Source organism: Rattus norvegicus, chromosome 17 (genome assembly GCF_021556685.1).
Source record: "Rattus norvegicus strain SHRSP/BbbUtx chromosome 17, alternate assembly SHRSP_T2T, whole genome shotgun sequence".
Lineage (NCBI taxonomy): Eukaryota > Metazoa > Chordata > Mammalia > Rodentia > Muridae > Rattus > Rattus norvegicus.
In genome coordinates this window covers 89,909,346-89,930,293 of record NC_141550.1, presented here as the reverse complement: position 1 = coordinate 89,930,293, position 20,948 = coordinate 89,909,346, and the positions used below count along the sequence as shown (strand labels likewise).

At 44.0% G+C, this 20,948-nt stretch overlaps 1 protein-coding gene and 1 pseudogene across 33 annotated transcripts in view; both read right to left on the bottom strand.

Moving 5' to 3' along the window:
- Positions 1-20,948, bottom strand: part of Etl4 (enhancer trap locus 4) — an 817,363-nt gene that overhangs the window by 189,282 nt on the left and 607,133 nt on the right.
- Positions 1,699-2,160, bottom strand: LOC148000312 (NADH dehydrogenase [ubiquinone] 1 beta subcomplex subunit 3 pseudogene; annotated as a pseudogene).

Here is a 20,948-nt window from a genome sequence, read left to right as displayed (position 1 = left end):
GGATGCAGAACAACAGCTATGCATAAGTAATGTTAGATGGATAGCTAACTCTTTAGTCCATTGTTCAATAAGGTACCCTTGGACCAGCAGAGGGAAGAAGGCAGGCACACTTTCTCAAAGAAAAGAGGGTACAGTCCCTTGGAAACCTTATCATGAATCTCCCATTATATTCAGTCACAGATGGTTGGGATGGACGGGTTATGGTCTCTTCATTCTGAGTCTGCTCCTAACTCCTCCGCACTGTAAGCAGATGGTGTCTACTGCCCTTAGAATTCTGAGGAGTCAACTGTCAGGCAACACCCGGGATAGTTCGTTCTTCTGTGAGGCATAGCAGACATCCACTCACCTTGAGTACCTTGAGGGACAGCCAGCTAAAGGCTATTTGAGGACAGCTCTGGCCCTTACGGTGCCTAAAATGTCTGTCTAGGGAACACTCGTTTGGCCTTGTTTGTGTATCCTTGCTGATGTCTGATGTCTAAAACCCTGCTCCACGGATTGCCTTTCTCTTCACAGCACCCAGTACCTCATGACCGACCGCTTGAGTCTAGGCAACGATCACTCCGTACTTGAGACCAGAATGTTCTACCTTGGGCTGGGCTGCTAATCAACTTGTGCTGTGTCTCGGAGATGCACTTCATTATTCTTCTATACCACTTTTAAAAAGAGAAGTAAAATATACGAACTGTAACATTTATCACGTCGACCATTTTTCTATTCATCTCAGTGCCATCTGGGTCAGTCACAATGCTATGTATGAAATATTGGCCATCATCACCAGCCAGAACCTTTCATCTCCCAAAGCTGAGCAACACTTCTCTTGTCACACAGCTCCTCGTTCTGCCTTCCTCAATGCCTGGCAGCAGCCCTTGACTTCTGGTCCCTGTGGATCGCTATTGCCTATAAATGGAGTAATACACTATCTTTTCTGTGGCTGGCTTATTTCACTTAGCACACTGCCCTCCTGGTGTATGTGGTGTAGCATATGTCAAGCTCTCCCTTCTACTAATGCCCATCCATTTGCACACCTATGGGCTTGAATGTGGCTCCTACCACTTAACTCTCTTGAATAACACTTCTCTGAACATAGGATATGAACGTATCTTCCAGGCCCGATTGCAATTCTTTTGTACATCTAGGCAAAGTGGAAAGGTAGAATGATAGGGTACCTCTATTTTTATTTTCTTCTGCTAGACTAGATGTTCTCTTTAGTACTACAGGGTTCCTAGTTAACTGATGAGAGTAAGAAAGCAGACATCGAGTGATGGGGCCAGTAGATACCGCAGTCCCAGTGGTTCAGTACATGGTGATCAGCACCAAACACTGTCTTAATTAGGGTTTCTTTTGCTGCAGTGAAACACCATGACCAAAAAGCAAGTTGGAGAGGATAGGGTTTATTTCACGCACAGTTCCATAGAAGAGGTCATCATCAAAAGCAGTGAGGACAGGAATTAATGCAGAAGCCTTGGAGGGGTGCTGCTTACTGCCTTGTTCCCCATGACTTGCTCAGCTTGCTTTCTTATAGAACCCTGGATCACCAGCCCAGGGATGGCACCACCCACAATAGACTGAGCCCTCCTCCCATCAATTATCAATTCTAAAAAATGACTTACAGTCAGATCTATGGAGGCATTTTCTTCTTCTTTTTTCCTTTTTCTTTTTACAGTTTTCCTTACTTTATTAAACCATACTAATATTTTCTCAAGGACAGACACACAGTCAAGGATGCTACAGTGAGAGAATCTTGTTTTCATGAAAGATGTCACAGGTGCTCTCTTCAGTGACGTGTCTTATCCTCATACTGGGAAGCCAGGAAATATTCGGCCCCTAAAGTTGCCACAAACACAGCAAAACCCCCATTTGAATCCTTTTAATGCTACGCTCGTGAAGGTGACGTTGCTTGCAAAGCTGCCCACGTATCTCTAAGTCCCATTGCAAGCCATGGATCCCTCAGCCCTCATGTGGCAAGCTTCTTCTGCATTGTTTCTAATGGCGTCCCTTCAATTTTCCACTGTCTGTAATCTGGAAGTCCCACTTTACCATGACCATGTCTGTGTTCATGGCCATGTCCGGCAGCCATGTCTGACAGCAATCTGACCTTGAAGGACACTCAGTATCCAGCCTTCCAGCCGGAGCCAACTGGAAACTGAAGGCATTTTCTTATTGAAGCTCTCTCCTTTCACGTGACTCTAGCTTCTGTCAGGTGGACACAACACCAGCCCAGCCCAGATTCTTTGTTTCTGCACCTCAGTAAAAGGGACTCTGTGTTTGTCACCATCAGGCAGATATGACACCAGATAAAAGGACAGGTGCTGTGGTACTCTCAAGACTGCCTTTACTTGTTGTTTATAGTTTAATATGGGCCGCCTGAAAAGAACACTTTTGCCAAATAAGAATGGAATGCTTAAGCCAGGATAAAGAGAATTGAGAGAGAGAGAGAGAGAGAGAGAGAGAGAGAGAGAGAGAGCAAGAGCGCCTGGCCAGTCCAAGATCTAAATTCATAATTGTTCACAACAGACCAAAACAAAGCAATCCATGTCAGGGATATGATTTCTACGTGTGATTAGTCAGTCCAGGACTGATTCGTGGCTGCAGGGCAGAGAGGTAGCGATTTATTTTTCCTTTCAGATCTCCACGCATGAGGTGTAATTACAGATTTCTTTGCCTTTTCGGTAGTGCAGAATTAAAAACACCCTTCTTGGAGTGTAGTAGGTGCCAAAGAGTGTTCTGTAGGAGATACAAGCTCACTGAATCCAGCCACAGGACCTGCTGGGAATCCCTGCTTTTACCTGACAAAATAACTGGTTGCAGGCTACAGAGTAATTGCAAATACTCTAGGGTTTGATGAACGTTATTATGCCACCTTTTCATTTTGTCACCCTGTCGTATCATTAATCTGGGCTTTAGCTATCTCCTAGAAACACTCTACTCAAATGTTGGATATGCGAATTTCCTTGCAGGAAAATTAATTTCAGCAGACACCAAGAGACTTACAGTGCTTTGGCAAAGGCTTGTGACTTTAATGTTGGCTTGCTGAAGCTGTGCTTCTGGCCACACACCATCAGGCAAGGTCCCTTTTGTGTCTGGTTGCTAGGACTTTGTTCAAAGCTCAGCCATTCTTCAGAATGGCCTGTGCAGTTCTCATGCCTTCCACTAGGATGCACTCCAGCCCCTGAATTTTTTCTGTCCCCTGTTCAGGGCACAATTATGTGGTTTTTAGGTTCTTTTGGATAGTTCAAGTGGTCTATACAAACTTACTTTATCTCTTCTGTTCCCCAACTCTAAAACAAGAAAAGGAAAAGCAAGCAGGGACAGGGACACACTCTCTACCAAACCTAATGGCCAGCTCTACACCAGAAACACACATTTAAAAATGTCAGCTGAGGTTTCTCCTATCCAGGATCCCAGCACCCCAACCTTCAGATAGGAGGAGACAAGGCAATCATTCAAAAGCTTGGGGACCAGCTAGCATGGAGTACACAGTTCAGCAGAAACAAGAAAGACCATTGTCGCAACAAGGAGGAAGGAGTGAACCCGTTAACTTCCTGAAAGTTATCCTGAAGCATGTGCACGTGCACACGCGCGCGCGCACACACACACACACACACACACTAAAGAAAGTATGTAAAGAAAAGCACACATGACAATATTTTATCACATCTGTCAACATTCCATCTCCCCCCCCCCCCATAACATTGTTTCTCTTGCATTCATTCTAAGAGCTGGGGATTGATGGAGCTGAGTCACAGAATAGAAAGCTTCCCTTTTCCAGGTTGCAAATGCACTTTCTCTTTTACTATATAATTAAGACATACTAAAATGAAAAAAAAAGATCTTTTTCTAGAAAAGAGAGATAAGATTGAGACTTTCACCTCATCATACATTATACTCACTTGGTACCCATATTGATTTGGTGGCGTGCTAGTTATGATGTTCTAGAGAAGTAGAACCATCAGGCAGAAAAAGAGAGAGAGAGAGAGAGAGAGAGAGAGAGAGAGAGAGAGAGAGAGAGAGCGCCCAAAAAGGAAGGCTGCTGCATATCAAGTCCAAAAACAATCTAGAGGCAGAATTCAAGTTTCCTTAGGAAGGAATGTCCAGCAGCTGACTGCAGAAGGCCTATTCACAGGATGAAGGTTGGAGGGCAATCTGTTTTGCTCAAATTCTAAGTATCAATCATCAAGAAAATACGAACCAGCCCAGGTGGTACACATGGACAACCCCAACAGTGATGGTCTGCGTGTTCAAGGCCAGCATGGGCTGCAAGGGGGACTCTGTAGCTAAGTATTTGATCAAATACCTAAATACCAAGACCTGGTCAAGTTGACAAATGATAGTATCTGATATATATATATTACTAGTTCATGGGTATGAATGCATGCTCTCTGTCTAGGAACATGGAGAATGATAAGAGCAGGGACAGCCTAGAGCTCTTCAATCTATACAGTAAAAACTAGAGATCAGGGTTGGGGATTTAGCTCAGTGGCAGAGCACTTGCCTAGCAAGCACAAGGCCCTGGGTTCAGTCCCCAGCTCCGAAAAAAAAGAAAAAAGAAAAAAGAAAAAAAAAAAAACAAAAAAAAACTAGAGATCATACCATATACCAGAGTTCACCACAGCATCCATATACTAATTGCACAATGATCACACATGTATATCTTAAAACGTAATTCACAGTTGCGATGTTCAAAATGGAACTTCTTAGTTCTTCAGCAAAACCACTGTCAACCCATCTTTCATGACGACACTCTTCACTCTCATCTCCCCTCTTCCTCCCTAAAAAAAGCCATTAAAGCTAGGGTCCCCAGCATGGCAACAAGTGGGCCCAGTGAGTAAATAAAGCCGACTCAGAAACAATTCTGTAAAAACGCTACCTCCGAGGCAGGGCCCATCAGTACTGTGACAGCATGAGCAAGGCCCTGTCCCACCTCCAGATTCCACCATGCCAGCTCTAGCTGAGGACTGCTCACAAAAGAAGCTGCTCCTGGACCTCTCTTCCTTTGCTTTCCTTTGTATTCTGGCTTGTTTGTTTTTATTTGTCTATTTGTCTTCCAAAGAGGGAAAGCTTGAAAGAAGGCATGGAGTTAGATGGGTAGGGAAAGGGGAAGGGTCTGGGAAGAGATGGAGGACGGGAAGAATATATTATATGAAAAACCATATTTTCAATTAAAAGTATACAAATAAATAAAATTATTGTTTACAAGGATAGTAAAACCCAAGCTCTAATAAAACATTTTTTGAGCCAGACATTTCATTAAAATGAGCCTCAAGGCCCTAGGGCAGAGCTCAGTGGTAGAGCATTTAACACACACACACACACATGTATACACACACACACACACACACACACACACACATGTATACACACACACACATACACACACATACACATATATATACACACACATACATACGCACACACACACACATACACATACACATAAACAAACACATACACACATACATACACACACATACACACACATATACATAAACAAACACATACACACATATATACACACATACACACACATACACATACACGCACATAAATAAACACATACACACACATACACATACACATAAACAAACACATACACACATACATACACACATACACACACATACATACATACATACATACTACACACACATAAACAAACACATACACACATACATATACATACATACACACACAAATATACACACACATACACACACATACACACACACATACACACATACACACATACATACACAATACACATACATACATACATACATACATACATACCACACACACACACACACACACACACACACACACACACACACACATGAGGAGGGATCTCGAATTGCAAAACTATAAATATGTAAAAATGAAATGATCCCTGAGGCAGCTAGATTTTCATAGTAATAAACTTGAGTTGCCTCTGTCAAGGATTCCACATTACCCCAATAGCTGAGGCTGCTGGTGGCTTAAAACACAAATGTATCACAAAATGCAATGTGGGAAATATTAGGGCAACAATCCATATATTTTTTCTACCCACCCCCCAGCCCCCAGAAAATATACTCATGCTTTGGTCCCAGACACATCACTGTGAAACCATCAATTCTGATTATGACTTTCTGTGTTTCGCTCCTTTCTCACAATTAAAGGTAGAAACTGCCAGAAGTTACTCCCTGCACCTCCACATCGTTAGTGACATCAGCCATGCTGCCTGAAGACTCTACTCCATCATCAGACCTTGTAATGTTCCTGGAGCTGCATTCCAGAGACACAGAAGAAACTTCATTTTCCACTCTCAAGGAGCGGCCATTGTTATTCAAAAGGGGTGATGGTCTGTCAGGTCCTCTAAAGGAGTCCGCAGCCCCAGTCAGACATCCATGCATCAAGGGACAGGGTAGTCCTGAGGAAAGCAGCATTCGGTTGAAAATAAAAGTCAATCTGCCTGCACTGCCACACCCCTTTAACCCTAGTAGGTGGAAGGCAGAGGCAGGTGGATCTCTGTAAGTTCAAGGCCAACCTACATTAATGGTCTACATTAGTTCCAGGTCAGTGTAGAGAGACCCTGTCTTCAAACAAACAACAAACAAACAAACAAACAAACAAGCAAACATCAAGGCTGAAAAACAAGTGAAATCTCAGGGGGGTTAACCTTCAGATTTGATTAGTACTAGCAGCAGAAAGGCACCACAATTTGAGTGTGTTTAACAAGAAAATAGTCTACACTATGGTTTACAACAAACACAACAAAAGGTACATGAACTTAGAAAAAGAGGTGGGAATGTAAGGGTAAGGAAATCTAGCATAAAAACACACCCGGCAAAGAGCAGCTCAATACATTTCTATTTCTGAGACATCCTTTCTCAGTTTATTCTCTCCCGCCAGTGTATATACTTTGGGGCAATGACCGAGTGAAACTCTATAGGTCAGCTTACATGCGGTGGTGTTTCTGGCGTATGAATTTCCCTAATCAGCAGATGTGTAATAATTTATAATTCCACCACTTTCCAGACTACACAATCTCACAGGCCCCTTAGAGGCTGAGAATAAACACAAGTTGACTTTTCCAACACGTTTACTAAAAATAAAAAGGACCACACAGTGAGCATCCCAGTCTATCACAGGACCCACTTGGGCAGGCAGTTTTCTTTAAATTAAATCCCTTTCACAGCCTTTGGCAAATTAGCGATTCTCTTCAGAAGACCACAGAATGCTGGAACGGGAAGGGACGCAGACATCCAATCTTTGGCTTGGAAGTATATTATTATTTTAAAATTGTAGCTGGAAGGAAGGACCTTCATCGGCTGATAAAAATAAGACACCCCTTTGTTGAAGAAAGGAGTTGGAGACTCCAGGATAGTCACTTAACCCTGACGCATTTTATCAAGTTCCAAACCCACAAGGTGTCAGCCGTTGGCCGTGAACTCTGATATGTTCTGTAGCTGTCTTGTCTTTGTGTTTGTTCCTAGCAGGAGCTTGTCAAGAGCCCACAGTGTGGAGGAATCATAAATGAGAGTACTGGGTAACGAGTCAATGTGTCTGGGGACAACCAGAAGGTAGACAGCTTGACATGCTGACGTGCAATACTGAGGTGTATGGGCAGGCCCACTGTCCCACACAAAGACAACTCAGCAGGTTTGCCCAGGACTTACCCAGTTTCAAAACAAAAAGACTCCTGTGCCCCTGTCCCCTGCAGTGACTAAGACACCAAGATTAAGGCAATCTACAGAGGGAAGAGTTTATTTCTGCTCATGGTTATGAGGGGGAGTCCATAACGGCAGAGAGGTACAGCAGGTGGCCCGGGCAGGATGCTCCTGTCTGGTCCCCATCTGCCTTTGCATGCAGGAAGCAAAAGGAGCAAACTGAAGTAAAGCTATAAACTCTAAGCCCCATGTCTAGCGATGTGCTTCCTCCAGCGAGGCTACATACACTTCCTAACAGTTCCTCAACAACACCACACAACTAAACAACCACAGTGCCAAAGCAGGAGAGACAGTACTTCACCTCAGCACACAGGCACACACACAGGCACACACAGGCACACACACACACACACACACACACACACACATACACAGGTGCACATACACACACTCAGGCACACACACACACACAGGCACACACACACAGAGGCACACACACACACAGGCACACACATACACAGGCACACACACACAGGCACACACACACATACACAGGTGCACATACACACACTCAGGCACACACACACACAGGCACACACACACACAGGCACACACACACATACACAGGTGCACATACACACACTCAGGCACACACACACACAGGCACACACACACAGAGGCACACACACACACAGGCACACACATACACAGGCACACACACACAGGCACACACACACATACACAGGTGCACATACACACACTCAGGCACACACACACACAGGCACACACACACAGGCACACACACACATACACAGGTGCACATACACACACTCAGGCATACACACACACAGAGGCACACACACACAGAGGCACACACACACAGGCACACACATACACAGAGGCACACACATACACAGGCACACACACACAGGCACACACACAGGCACACACACACACACACATACACATACACAGGCATACATACACACAGGCACACACACAGGCACACACACACACATACACATACACAGGCATACATACACACAGGCACACACACAGGCACACACACACACACACACACACACATACACATACACAGGCATACATACACACTACACTACACTACACACACCACATAGACACAAGCTTCTGCTGTCACTGGTTAATTAGTTAATTCCACCCACATGGATGAGTAACTGACTTTGGACTGTGGTGAATCTCTGAGGAACACACATGACCTGAAGCAGAGCACAGAATCCGGGTGCTTCCCACACCATCTGCAATATCTATGCTCTAAAGGAAAGCATTTTGGGCTGGCCTCTAACCAAGTCCTCTAGGTAGGCAGAGGAGAGAGTTTTTGTCTAAACAAGCAATTATATTCCTTATGACCTTCATTATGCCGGGCGTCTTTTATATATATTCCTTTGATGCCCTGTGATTACATAACAATAAGATAAACATCTGTCCACTTTCTAATTAAATGATTTAAAGTTAAAGTTATCGTACTAACAAAATTTGCTGGGTGCAAACTGATACAAATCTTACAGCTCGTGGTTTTTTAAAAAGGTTTACTTTTAGTTTATGTGTGATGTCACGGCCTGTATGTATGTGTAGCATATGTGTTCGGTGCAGAAGAAGGTATGAGGGCCTCTGGAACTAGAGTTACAGGTGGTTATAGCTGCCAGGTGGGTGCTGGGAATTGAACCCAGGTCCTCTGCCAAGGCAAGCAATGCTCTAATCTCTGAAGAATCTCTCCAGGTGGCTTGTAAAGTACTTGATGGTTCTGGCAACTGAACAAATGCCAGCTTTTCCGCCAGCGGACAGCACGTGTGGAAACATCAAGACGCTCACTGGCACGTTTTCTGGCAGATGAACGGGGCCGAGCCAAGTCCTCCGGGACAGGCTTGTGGGGTGCGAGAGAGGACTCCTACAATAGGATAACAGACAATGACCATGGGCACCATTAGTGACAACCGTGCCTCCTTTCTTGCAGGGCCCCCAGCACTCAGCATCCTCCTCCAGAAAACGCAGAGGAAAGCATGTAGTTTCTCCATCTGCCTCTAAAGCAGGACATCTGGGAATAACAGGAAGACCTTTTGTTTGTCACGATACGCCTAGAAAAAGATTATTTTCACCTTTGAAAAGAACCCTCAAAGAGCACCCTTTCTGCCATTGATTTTCTCTATGTGCACTGAGAGTCAGTAGCTGGAGCAGGGGCGAGTGGTCCTGGGATATTTATTCTTGATCTTCCTAGATATCTCCCAGGGAACAAAACCTTCCCCACATCCCTTTTGTCCTCTGTTTTAGCTGTTTTGGTATGCCCCTGGGAACTGTGAATCCCACTGAAGACCTCAGAACCAACACAAAACGGAGAGCCACCAAAGACATGAGTGGGCTCTTAGATGAACAATGGCTTTATACTGGGTTAGCAGGAAGTTTTATTAAGTTGCATGTCCCCCATCACCGAAGATGGGAGCTAACTGGAGCCGTGGGAAGGCTTCTCACAACACACCTGACCGAGTATGTGCGTACACAATGGTGTGTGCAAAAGTGTCCACCTTCATTTTGGAAACAGTTAAAGTACCACCCAGAAGGACTACACAGCTTTGCCCAGGTGAATGGTTGCTCTCCTGAGACACTCTCCTAACCACTCCTAATGATCTACCATGTTGTCAAGATGTTCCAATCAGAGACAGAAATGTTATCAGTGATTAATGAACACATACAATTCGTTCTATCTGTGTTATAAATAAATACATATACAACAACAATTGAATGGAAGTTTTTAAAAAGGCAATAAGAGCTCACTCTTTAGATCTATTTAAATGTGTGTGTGCCTGCTTGTGTATGAACAAGTGTGTGTGTGTGTGGGGGTGTGTGTGTGTGTGTGTGTGTGTGAATTGCTGCTGCCTGCCTGCATGTATGGGTACCATGTCTGGTGCTTGTAGAAGTCAGAAGAGGGCTTTGGATGGCCAGTATCTGAAGTTAAGTGTGATTGGGAGCCACCATGTGAGTACAGGGAATTGAACCAACACAAAACAGAGAACCATCAATGGAACTCAGTTCCTTTGCAAGAGCAACAAGTGCTCCAAACCACTGAGCCATCTCTCTATCTCCAGAACTTGTTTTTTTCAACTTCGGTAAAAATAATCTTTGAAGCCATCTTGTTGAGGATTAGGTTGTCTCCTTCAGAACTAAATAAAGCCCCCAGGAAGGACATCATCAAAACCAGAGCCAATAGCTGCAAACTAGCAGCCAGCTCTCTCTCTCCATGGCCTACGGCCTCTGACAGTGGCCAGTGGCAAGGTTGACTGTGTCAGAGAATGTATGAATAGAATCCGTCCAAAACATCATTTCTCACAAGGCAGTTTTGCAGGCTTTGTGCAATCTATAACCTGTCCAAATCAACACATTTACGCAGGTGGCATTCCAAAGAAGCAAAAACAGTCATTATCTGAAAGCACCCTCCTCTGTAGGAGGGCATCCCACACAAAAATACACCAGAGCTCCAGAACTGTCGCATCCTGAAAAGCCCCATTTGGCTCTAAACCCAGACAGCTTTAACAACACAGCCCACTGAGGCTTTCACAGCCACACTTGCTTTCCCCCTAATTGGGATGTTGATGGGCCTCATGTTCAACATAATGGGCTCTTCTGATCACAGCCGAGCTGCTCACTCTGAAGTAAGAACATTTAATCATCGGCCACTCTTCCCCAAGCCTGCCAGTGAGAGCATTTGTCAGGTGTTATGTCAATGTTCCCGAACAAATAAAAATACTACTTCATTTTTACCTCTGCTGACAACCAGGACTTCAAAGAAACATTGCAAAGTCTAGTCTCCCAGCTCCCCCAATACACCCGTAAATCTGCACAGTGCATCGTACCCTCGTGCAGATTTTCACCGAGGAGATAAGTAGGAGAAACAGTGAGGGACTCTTCCCTTCGTAGCTGTGCAAACTAAGTATCTTTCATCAGTTTTGACACCACGGAAATATAGGTTTCAAATAATCTTTTAAAAGAATTTACTATGTCTTTGTATGCACACAGGGTTCTGCCTGCATATGTGCTTGTGAGGGTATCAGATCCCTGAGAACTGGAGTTACAGACGGTTGTCAGCTGACATGTGGGGCACGGGAATTGAACCCAGGTCCTTTGTAAGAACAGTGAGTGCCCTTAACCTCTGAGCTATCTTTTTAGTCCAACCACACACCCCTTTATTTTTAACTTGTGAACTGAACCAGGTCTCGTATACAGGGAGTCCTAGCTACCTAAGGGGTGGAGGCGGGGAATTACTGGAGTCTAGGAATTGAAATCAGCCTAGGCAACAAAGCAAGACCTGTGGTTTTTTTTTAAAAGTATGAGTTATAGCTCCCTATTAATTTTCCCACAGCAGAAAAATACATTCGGCCTTCTTGCCATTTCTATTTATATCCACTTTCCTGAATGGCACTCGGCTGGACTCCTTTCCTTGCACTCTCAGGGAATGAAGAGGCATCTTGAGTGAACATTTGCTGTTCTGGGGGGCATCACCCTTGCTGGAGGAGGAGGAGGGAAACCCTGGCGGCAGCTGCAGACACTCATTATGGCACAAGGAAGAGAATCGGGTTAAACTCAAGGAGACTCCACATTGCAGGGCACACAGCATCCTAAGAAGTCTTAGGGATGCCGGACAGAGTAGCGCCAACCTTTAATCCCAGTACTTGGGAGGCAGAGGCAGTCAGAACTCTGTGAGTTTGAGTTTAGCCTGGTCTAAAGTGTGAGCTCTGGGACAGACCGAATCTTGGTGTGAAAGTGTGTGTGTGTGTGTGTGTGTGTGTGTGTGTGTGTGTGTGTGTGTGTGTGGTGTGTGGCCAGAGGTGAACATTAGTTGCCTTCTTTAATTTCTCTCTATCTCATTTTTTGAGCTAGGGTCTCTTACTGAACCCAGAGCTTACTAGTTCGGCTCACCTGGCTGGCCAGTGATCTCTAGGGATCTACTGTTCCCAGACCCCCAACCCCAGCACAGTGAGGTTACACAAGAGTGACATTGTACCTGACCTTTACATGGGTGCTGGACATCCAAACTCAGGTCCCCATGCTCACACAGCAAGTGCTTTGCCAGCTGAACCATCTGCCTGGTGCCGTGGGTTTGTGGGTCTTAAAACAAAACAAAAAGGCAAACTTGCTTCTGCTATTTCTTCTGTTCTCCTTTCTAGATGAAGTTTGGGTACTAAGATCTGCTTAGCTCCGAGAATTGTCTGGTTTAAGAGACACTGGAACACTTAAAAGAAACATAAAGTCCAGGACCCAATACTGAGAAGGGGGACCCATCATTGGGGTATGAGAGATGGGTACTAAGTTAGACAGAGGTGCACAGAGGTGAGACCATAGGCTAAGGAGACTCTTGGGTCAGCATCACTGCTTCACTCGGACAGCAGAATAGCCATTACTCCCAGCATTTTTTCTGTATCACTGTATCCCCAGCAACTATCAGCTAATTCAGATAGGAATTCCCAAGCATCTGCTGGCTTCAACTGGTATTAACTAGAGAATGCCTTTATGCAAGGTAAGATACTCAGGCTGATTCACTCACTGCCCAGAGCTGCTTAAAGATTATCAGAATAGGGAAAGAAAAGAAAAGAAAAAGGCTCCCTCCTAACTTTCCACCCATCAATCAGTGACAATCATTCTGTCAGTTGTCAAAGGCACAGGTCACAGGTTAACATATATCTGACCCCAGGCTGCATCAAGCATGAGAAAGAGTGCTAAGCTCTGGATTTAGGGAAATTACTGATGACCCAGGGAGCCTGAGGCCCACATTGGCTGTTCTTGGCACTATGGAAGATTTTTTGCTTCAGATTTATACACTTAAATTAATAGTAACTGATATTTAAATATTTGGCAAATTCAGTCCTATGCACCCCTTTTATCAAAGGAGTTTACTTTTTAATTAATTTATAAAATTAGCATACAAGGTATTAGATACCATTGTGGTGTTTTTTGAACACTGCATGTTTTAATAGGTTCCGCCATCTCCTCCACTCCCCTGTCCTCCAATCCCTCCCATAACCTCTTCTCCAGCCTTTTTTCCCTTTTCTGGTCACAGATACCCTTAAGTCCAAAACATGTCCTTCCTCAGCACCTATTTTTACCCTCCCTGGGGTACTCTTTGCCCACACTTCATAAAGGCATCCTCTAGTTAATACCAGTTAAAGTCATTGCAAGCTAGGATCTCTATGTGGAAGAGAATGTATAACGTTGTCTTTCTGGGTTTTGGTCACTTTGATTACTATTGGACTGTCTAAACTCATCCATTTTCCCCAAAAAACTTTCCTTTTCTTCACAGCTTTATAAAAAGGAACTGAGTTTTGGAAGAGCTTTTTGAGTGAGGTTCCTGATCAATAGCTTCTGTTGATCTCCCTCCAAAACAAGGCAGCCAGGGAGGAGAAATAAAGCATTGTGACGCATAACTTTCATCTTCCAAAAAGTGAGGAAATGGTCACCTTAGTTTGAAAGTAAAAATCTGGAGGTTCTCCACTGGCTTCCCTATCATCGGCTCAGCTGTTTCCCTTACTGGGATTGGTCCTTGTGGCTGAGCCATGATCACCCTTTGCTAGCCACGGGCCTCAGATGCAGCACTCTCAGAGCTGCAGCTTCCTCACGTGACCCCTGAGATGAGAGTACACTCCAGTGTAGGTCTCAGCGTGGACTGAACGAGGTAGATACACAAGAAGCCCTGTACACGATGAGAGCAGAGTGGACCCCAGCTGCAGCCATTCTTGGTAAATGACAATATTAGGCAGTCACAATTAGTAGGCTATTATAGAACATGTTACAGTTTGGATGTTGAATGATCCCCCAAACTCCCCAGGATGCTGCTGTTGGGAAGTGGTAGAAGCTTTGAGAGATAGGTCTTAGTGGCAGGTCCCTGAGGGCTCGTGGTCAGCTTTCTTTTTCTCTTTTTTCCATGGCCCCTGATGTGAACAGGTTTGCTCAATTACTTCACTCTGTTGTCCTGTGCTACCTCAGCACAGACTCAAGTGAAGGGGAGAGGAATGTCCCGAGATCACGGACTGTACCTTCTAAAACGCCGAGCTGAAATAAAAGTTGTCCCTTAGTAGGATAATTACCCTGGGTATTTTGTTCTCAGGAATACTGTAGGGAAAGTTGAACTGACATGCGTTTCCTAAAAGACTTCTCTTTGCTGATACCCAAATTAGAAGAACCAGGATGGTCAAGGAAATCAGAGAGGTGATATATTGACAGAATATAAGAGATAGTAGGATCAACAAATGTAAAAGTCCTTTTGCTTAGAAAAGGAGGTCCTAAAATAAGTTCTTCATTGTACCTGATAAAGTCAGCTGATGTCCATCGCCCCTTTCACCTCTTTGTCACATATATCTGACACACTTTTCAGCACAGCACACATTTTGGATAAATTCCAATAGTGTCAAGAAAACATGGGGCATGTGAGTGAGGAGGAGAAATATCGAATGCAGCAAATTTTAGTTTTAGGAAAAAGTGCCAAGGTATGAGCGTGGTGATTTCAAAGGGGTTTTCTACAGAACTATAGACCATTGCAAATGATATACACACACACACATATGCTTCTGTGATCGGGCAGATGGTGTATGTCGCCATGGGACCCGCTCAAGGATAGAAATGAGCTCTCTGTCATGTACGTCTTTTGGTTTTTTTATTTTTAAAATATCATTCTTACATGTACAAATAAAAACTGTTTTTCTGACTAGGAGAATTAAGGACAGCAAGTCGTACGCTGGCAGTGCAGTGCTAATAAACACAAAGAAGGAAGGCAGCATGAACAAACAGGTAAAGGTGTTGGGTTCCTGGAAATGCTTCATCTCCCTTATATACCTTAAGCCCACATTTTAGAGATGAACACTGTCCTCTTCTTGCAGGCAGAGAAAGAAGGAACCAGGGTCATTCACATTGAATCAGGATTTCACTACTTCGAAAACCATGCTTCTAGCCTGGGTCACCTGTACTCGAGTGTATGATTTCTACCAGTGTTGGTCAAAGCTGTTGCGAAGCATCCAGGATATAAGTGTGTACAGTGTACAGTGGCCAACCATCCAAGGTGATGGTTAAGTACAGGTCAACAAGGTTGTTGTCATGCCAACCTTCACAGAGACTTCAGTATGAGAAGGAGAACTGGGCTTTTCAGGGCCTCGTCGTGTGATTTCTGTTTGCCAGATTACAGAAGCGTGCATATGCTTTGCAAGAGTCACCAGGTCCGTGGACACACTTTTGCAGCGCCCATGCTCACACATGGTACTGTCTCTTAAATCTAGAACTTGTTGCCTTCGTCATTTGCTCTACTTATTCACATTCCCCCATGTCCTCTTGACACTATTTGAATTCATCTGAAATGTACGTCATGCAGGGCATTGTGTCAGACACAGGGGACAAAGAAGTGAAGGGTTCAAGGACACCAGCTGACATTTACCAGATGCAATGAAGGACCTATTTCAGGACCTTCTTTTCTAAGTGGAAAGGATAAAGGGGAAGGAAGAAGGGTGACTTGTTCATGGCAGATAAATGCTAGGTTTCCTGGCCGGACAGAGCATATCTTTGTCCCTTTTATAAAACAAAAGACAAAGCTTGGGACTTGTGTTTATATTATACCCTAAGAAAGTGGACAGTGCACCCCCCTTCCCCAATCAATGCTATCTCATTCTTAAAGGACAAGGGATTGTGATTGTGACCTGGCCCTCATCCAGTTGTCCAGACTACCTATTACTGCTTAACGACAGTCAATTCTAGTAGCTTCGCAATTTCTTTGATTCTCTTCCAATCCAAATTCCCCTTCCCGGGGTGACTTCTGATGGTCTCGCCAGTGTATTATCTCACAGCATATGGAATTTGGAATGGCATTTCCATATGATGGCCATACACATTCCTCTTGCAGGTTCTAGTCAAAAACACATGTGCTATCGGTTAGCAGAAGAGGCCGAGAAGGGATCGGGCTGGGAGAACGATGGGGAAGCAGAGCTCAGAGTCAAAGAAAACAGAAAGACTCCTTATACTGCTTAGCAATAAAGACCATGGAAGCCAAACAACTTTTATATGCAGGGTCAGGTAAGAAAAAAAAAAAAAACCAATTTATTGTATCCTAAGCTTTTGGGCTACACTTTCCTCTTTCCATTTTAAGTGTCAGGTAAATGTGGCTTCAGAAATTACGAGCTTTCTAAAGCTTAGGCAATGGCATCGTGACTCAGCCAGTGACTTAAGGTTGTTGTTCGCCTCAGTAACAAATTTTAATATCAGCCAATGCACCCGAGTTTGCTCTGAAGACCATGCCAGCTCCAGTGTGTCAGGAGATATATTTTACTCTGTCTCAACAGAAAGAAGAGAGCCTTAATGTGACAGCGGTTCCTATGTCCCTGCATTACTTTAGCACTCTGCCAGCTCTGTCAGTGGGAGGCTTGACGAGAAATAACACCACCAGCAGCCACATCTTTCAGTAATTAATAACACCCACCCTCGGCCCTTCCCTGTTTATTAACACAAGCTTTGTAACAAAGTTCCTCAGGAAGAGCCTCGGCACATCTATAATCCGAGCAAGAAAGGACAGCAGTATGATTGCTGGGAGCTGAAGGCCACCATAGACTACACTGTGAGTCCGCTTACACGGCTGAAACTTGACTCAAAACATAAAAGAAAATGAAGGAGAAGAAGAGGGAGGGGGAGGAGGAAGAGGAGGAGGAAGCCACTTGACTCAGAGCTGAGTAGAAAAAGAAATTATAGTCAAGCTGACAAAGTTTCAACCAGGAAATGTGAAGAACTTAAAACCCTGAAAGCTGACATAATATTACTGAGGAAATATACCCATGATGAGGACTTAAGACCTACAATGGGGGAATAAATAAATGAAGGTCTTTAAGAATGCACTTAATAATGAATGTCGGTATCTGGTAATTAAATAGTTAAAGTCAAAAACTCGAGAGAACCAGAGAAATGAATTTTTAGGCATCGCAGTTGACTGTCAGACTTGTTTGCTGTTTGAGCAAACAATGGATATGAGAAATGGAAGAAGTACAAGTGATCCTGGGGCAGGGACAGCAGACAGACACTAAACACTTAAATGGCAAAGACAGAAACCTCACATTCCAAATGCTAGACAAGATGTCCCTTCACAGAATCCTGACAGAACAGGAAGTGAAAGGGGACACTTGGGTTCATGGTTAGGGACTAAAGCCCAGTTATATTTGTCACTTGGAAGATGCTGGCACTGCAAGCACGATTTTTCATGCAGGTATGACATGTCTTCATAGCTTGCCTGATGACTTCTAGATTCCAGTGCACGGTTCCCATTAAACTTCTGTTTTGTTTTGTTTTTGTTTTGTTTTGTTTTGCTTTTTTTAAAGAATTGTTTATTTATTTTATGTATGTGAGAGCACCGTAGCTGTCTTCAGACACACCAGAAGAGGGCATCAGATCCCATTACAGATGGTTGTGAGTCACCATGTGATTGCTGGGATTGGTGCTCTTAACCGCTGAGCCATCTCTCCAGCCCATTAAAAAGCTGTCACTTAGCTATGTCAAGAGACCAGAGAGGCAGTGTTGCATGCTGATAACTCTCAGGTTTTAGAGTTAAGTCTATTAGTGTTCTGAGATACCAAAGGCAACAAGCAGATATTTGGGGTCTATATGCGTTGTCTAGGTTTTGGATAAAATAGCATTTGACTTCATCTCCTAAGGATTCCCCAATTCCCAAACACCAGTAACTGTGGTTTGTTTGATAATGAAGCAAGGGTACCCAAAGCTGTAGCTACTAGTAATCAGAACACAGTCATCCTTAACCATGTGTGATTTCAAAAGCTGGTTTTCGTAGGCATACTAGTACACACCTTGTTAGGACATATTCATGGACAGTGTGGTGTTATCTGAAGAATGATAAGAATTATACACTTTTTAATAATAAAATATAATACTGACCTATAGGATAGGCAAAAATGCTAATAAGGTAAAAAAAAAAAAAAGTCAACTAGATCTAAAGCTCTCTCTTCAGTTTTCATTCTGACATTCCTGGACTACTGGTACCTCAGGGTGGGTCTCATGTCTCCCGTTTGGTTGGTTGATTGGTTGGTGTATTTTTCTGAGACAGGGTTGTAGGCATAATGTTTTCTATGCTGTGTAACACTGACCCTGGGGTTATTCAAATGCTGATTTCTCTGCCCTCATATCTGGTTTCAATCTGGACACTGGATTGAAATGCTGATACCAAGAATCTCCTGGCTCCTTTGTGCAAACAGTTCTCACCATTTATTCTCTGCCTTGTCAATAAATGCTGATCACCCAATGGCAGGGCAGGCGAGAGAGTAGGGTGGGACATCTGACAGCAGAGAAGAGAGAGGGACAGTGGGAGACTGGGAACCCTGAAGAAGGGGACCAAAGAGTTAGAACAATAATACGCAAACATCACGAGCTGAAGCTGGGAGGTAACCAGATTAGCATCGGAGGTAAAGGTAGACCACTTGACTGCTCAGCCAGAGAGGTGCAATTTTGAATAAATCTTATTTTTTTTCTGTGTGGTTATTGAGGAATGCCATAAGGTAAAGAAATATTAATTTATCCTTTATATTTATATTAAGAATAGTTCACTGACACAGGGTCACATGTAGCCAAGGCTGCCCTCAAGCTTGCTCTGTAGCTAAGGATGACCGAACTTCTTATCACTTTGTCTGTATTGGCTTCTGTCTTTGACATTTTTCTTTTCTTGCTTTATTTTCTTTTGTGGGTGGACTCTTACATTCTTATCTAAAGATAAATCTTATGCTAAAGATACCAAACTTAATGCTAAGTCCAAAAATTATATTTTTAGCTGCCTAATGGATAAGCCTTGGGCTCCACAAAGATGACGTGTACCGGCAGGACCATGGCCCCATTTCAACCTTCACCTCACCACATCTCCTGCGCTGACGTCACCTCTCATCCAGGCAGATGTTGTAATCGTCCTGGTAAGATGCCTTTTCAAGGTTACACTCTTCTCCGTGTGCTAAATGCTTCTGCTGGCAGCGCTTTTTTTAAATTTTGTTTTAAACATCTACATAGCAGTGAATGTGTGCCAGTCATTGCTCTAGGGACTTTATAAGACTGTTGGGGTTTTTTTGGCCTATAATATCTAAAATCCAGCCAATTTCCCATCCATCTTCATATGACAGTTCAAACACTCACTTTCTTCCCTCCAAATGCAATCATCTCTACAGCATTCCGATGCCCTACACTTTCAACATTCCTCCCATCTCTTCTCCGTAGCCTAGCCCACAAGGACTTGACTTCCTGCTTCTCCAGTCTCTTCTAACTGTGCCTTAGCTGCCTTCCTAGTCTTTATGAAGGCATGTTCCAGCAACACCAAACTACACACCTTTCCCCCACCCCCGCCTGCCAAAGCCGCGGGACTTTATTCTTCCAGGAGCTTTCCTCCTCACAGCAGACTTTGCAGTACAGGAAATTCTTAGAGAAGCCTCTTAGGAAGAGCTGTTGGGAGGAGCTTCAAGGCAAATATTATAGCTCCAGGTGGATCTGCAGCAACCCTCCATGCAAAAAGAAAATGAAGGAGAGTTTTAAGTCTTTTCTGTAGCATCAGGGGTGGGTGTAACATGGGAACAATAAAGCAACAGTGAACTGGAATGCTTAAAAACATTCAAACGCTGGAGAAGCCCACAGAAGCGGCCATTAGGACAACCATACAGCATACGTCTTGCTGGCTGTGGTGGTACAATACCTTTCATTTTAGCACTTGGGAGGCAAAGGCAAGTGGATGTTTGTGAGTTTGAGGCCAACCAGGTTTACACAGTGAGGTCCAGTCCAGCTTGGGCTCATTAACGAAACTGGATTCTTTCACAGGTCCACTGCCACTCAACTGAATCCACAAAGCTGCAAGCCAAAATTAAGCTTTTCATAGACGTTGATTATCTCAGGCATTTGTTACAGAAACAAAGCTGACTACCGCACTGGGACTGCAGCCTTAGTGTAGGGAATTATTCCAGTATATAGAGGAAGCTCCCCCTCCCCCTTTCCTACAACTGTAGCTGTTAGTAGGTAGAAAAGTGATGGTTGTGGTAGAACAAGCAAACAAACAAATGTTTACGGGCTCCTCAGTTGACCTGGGAAAGACAAAGCCCCACCTAAGAGGCTTTAGGAAGCCGGTGTCATTTGGTGGAAGGGTCTCCTACAGGCAAAACAAGATGTCAGGGGATGCTAACAAATTGTTTATAAGAGGAATCCCATCTACAGCTGCCTGTGAATGTCATCATAAACCTATCAACATGGGGACTGAGTGCAGCACCGTGGGAGGAT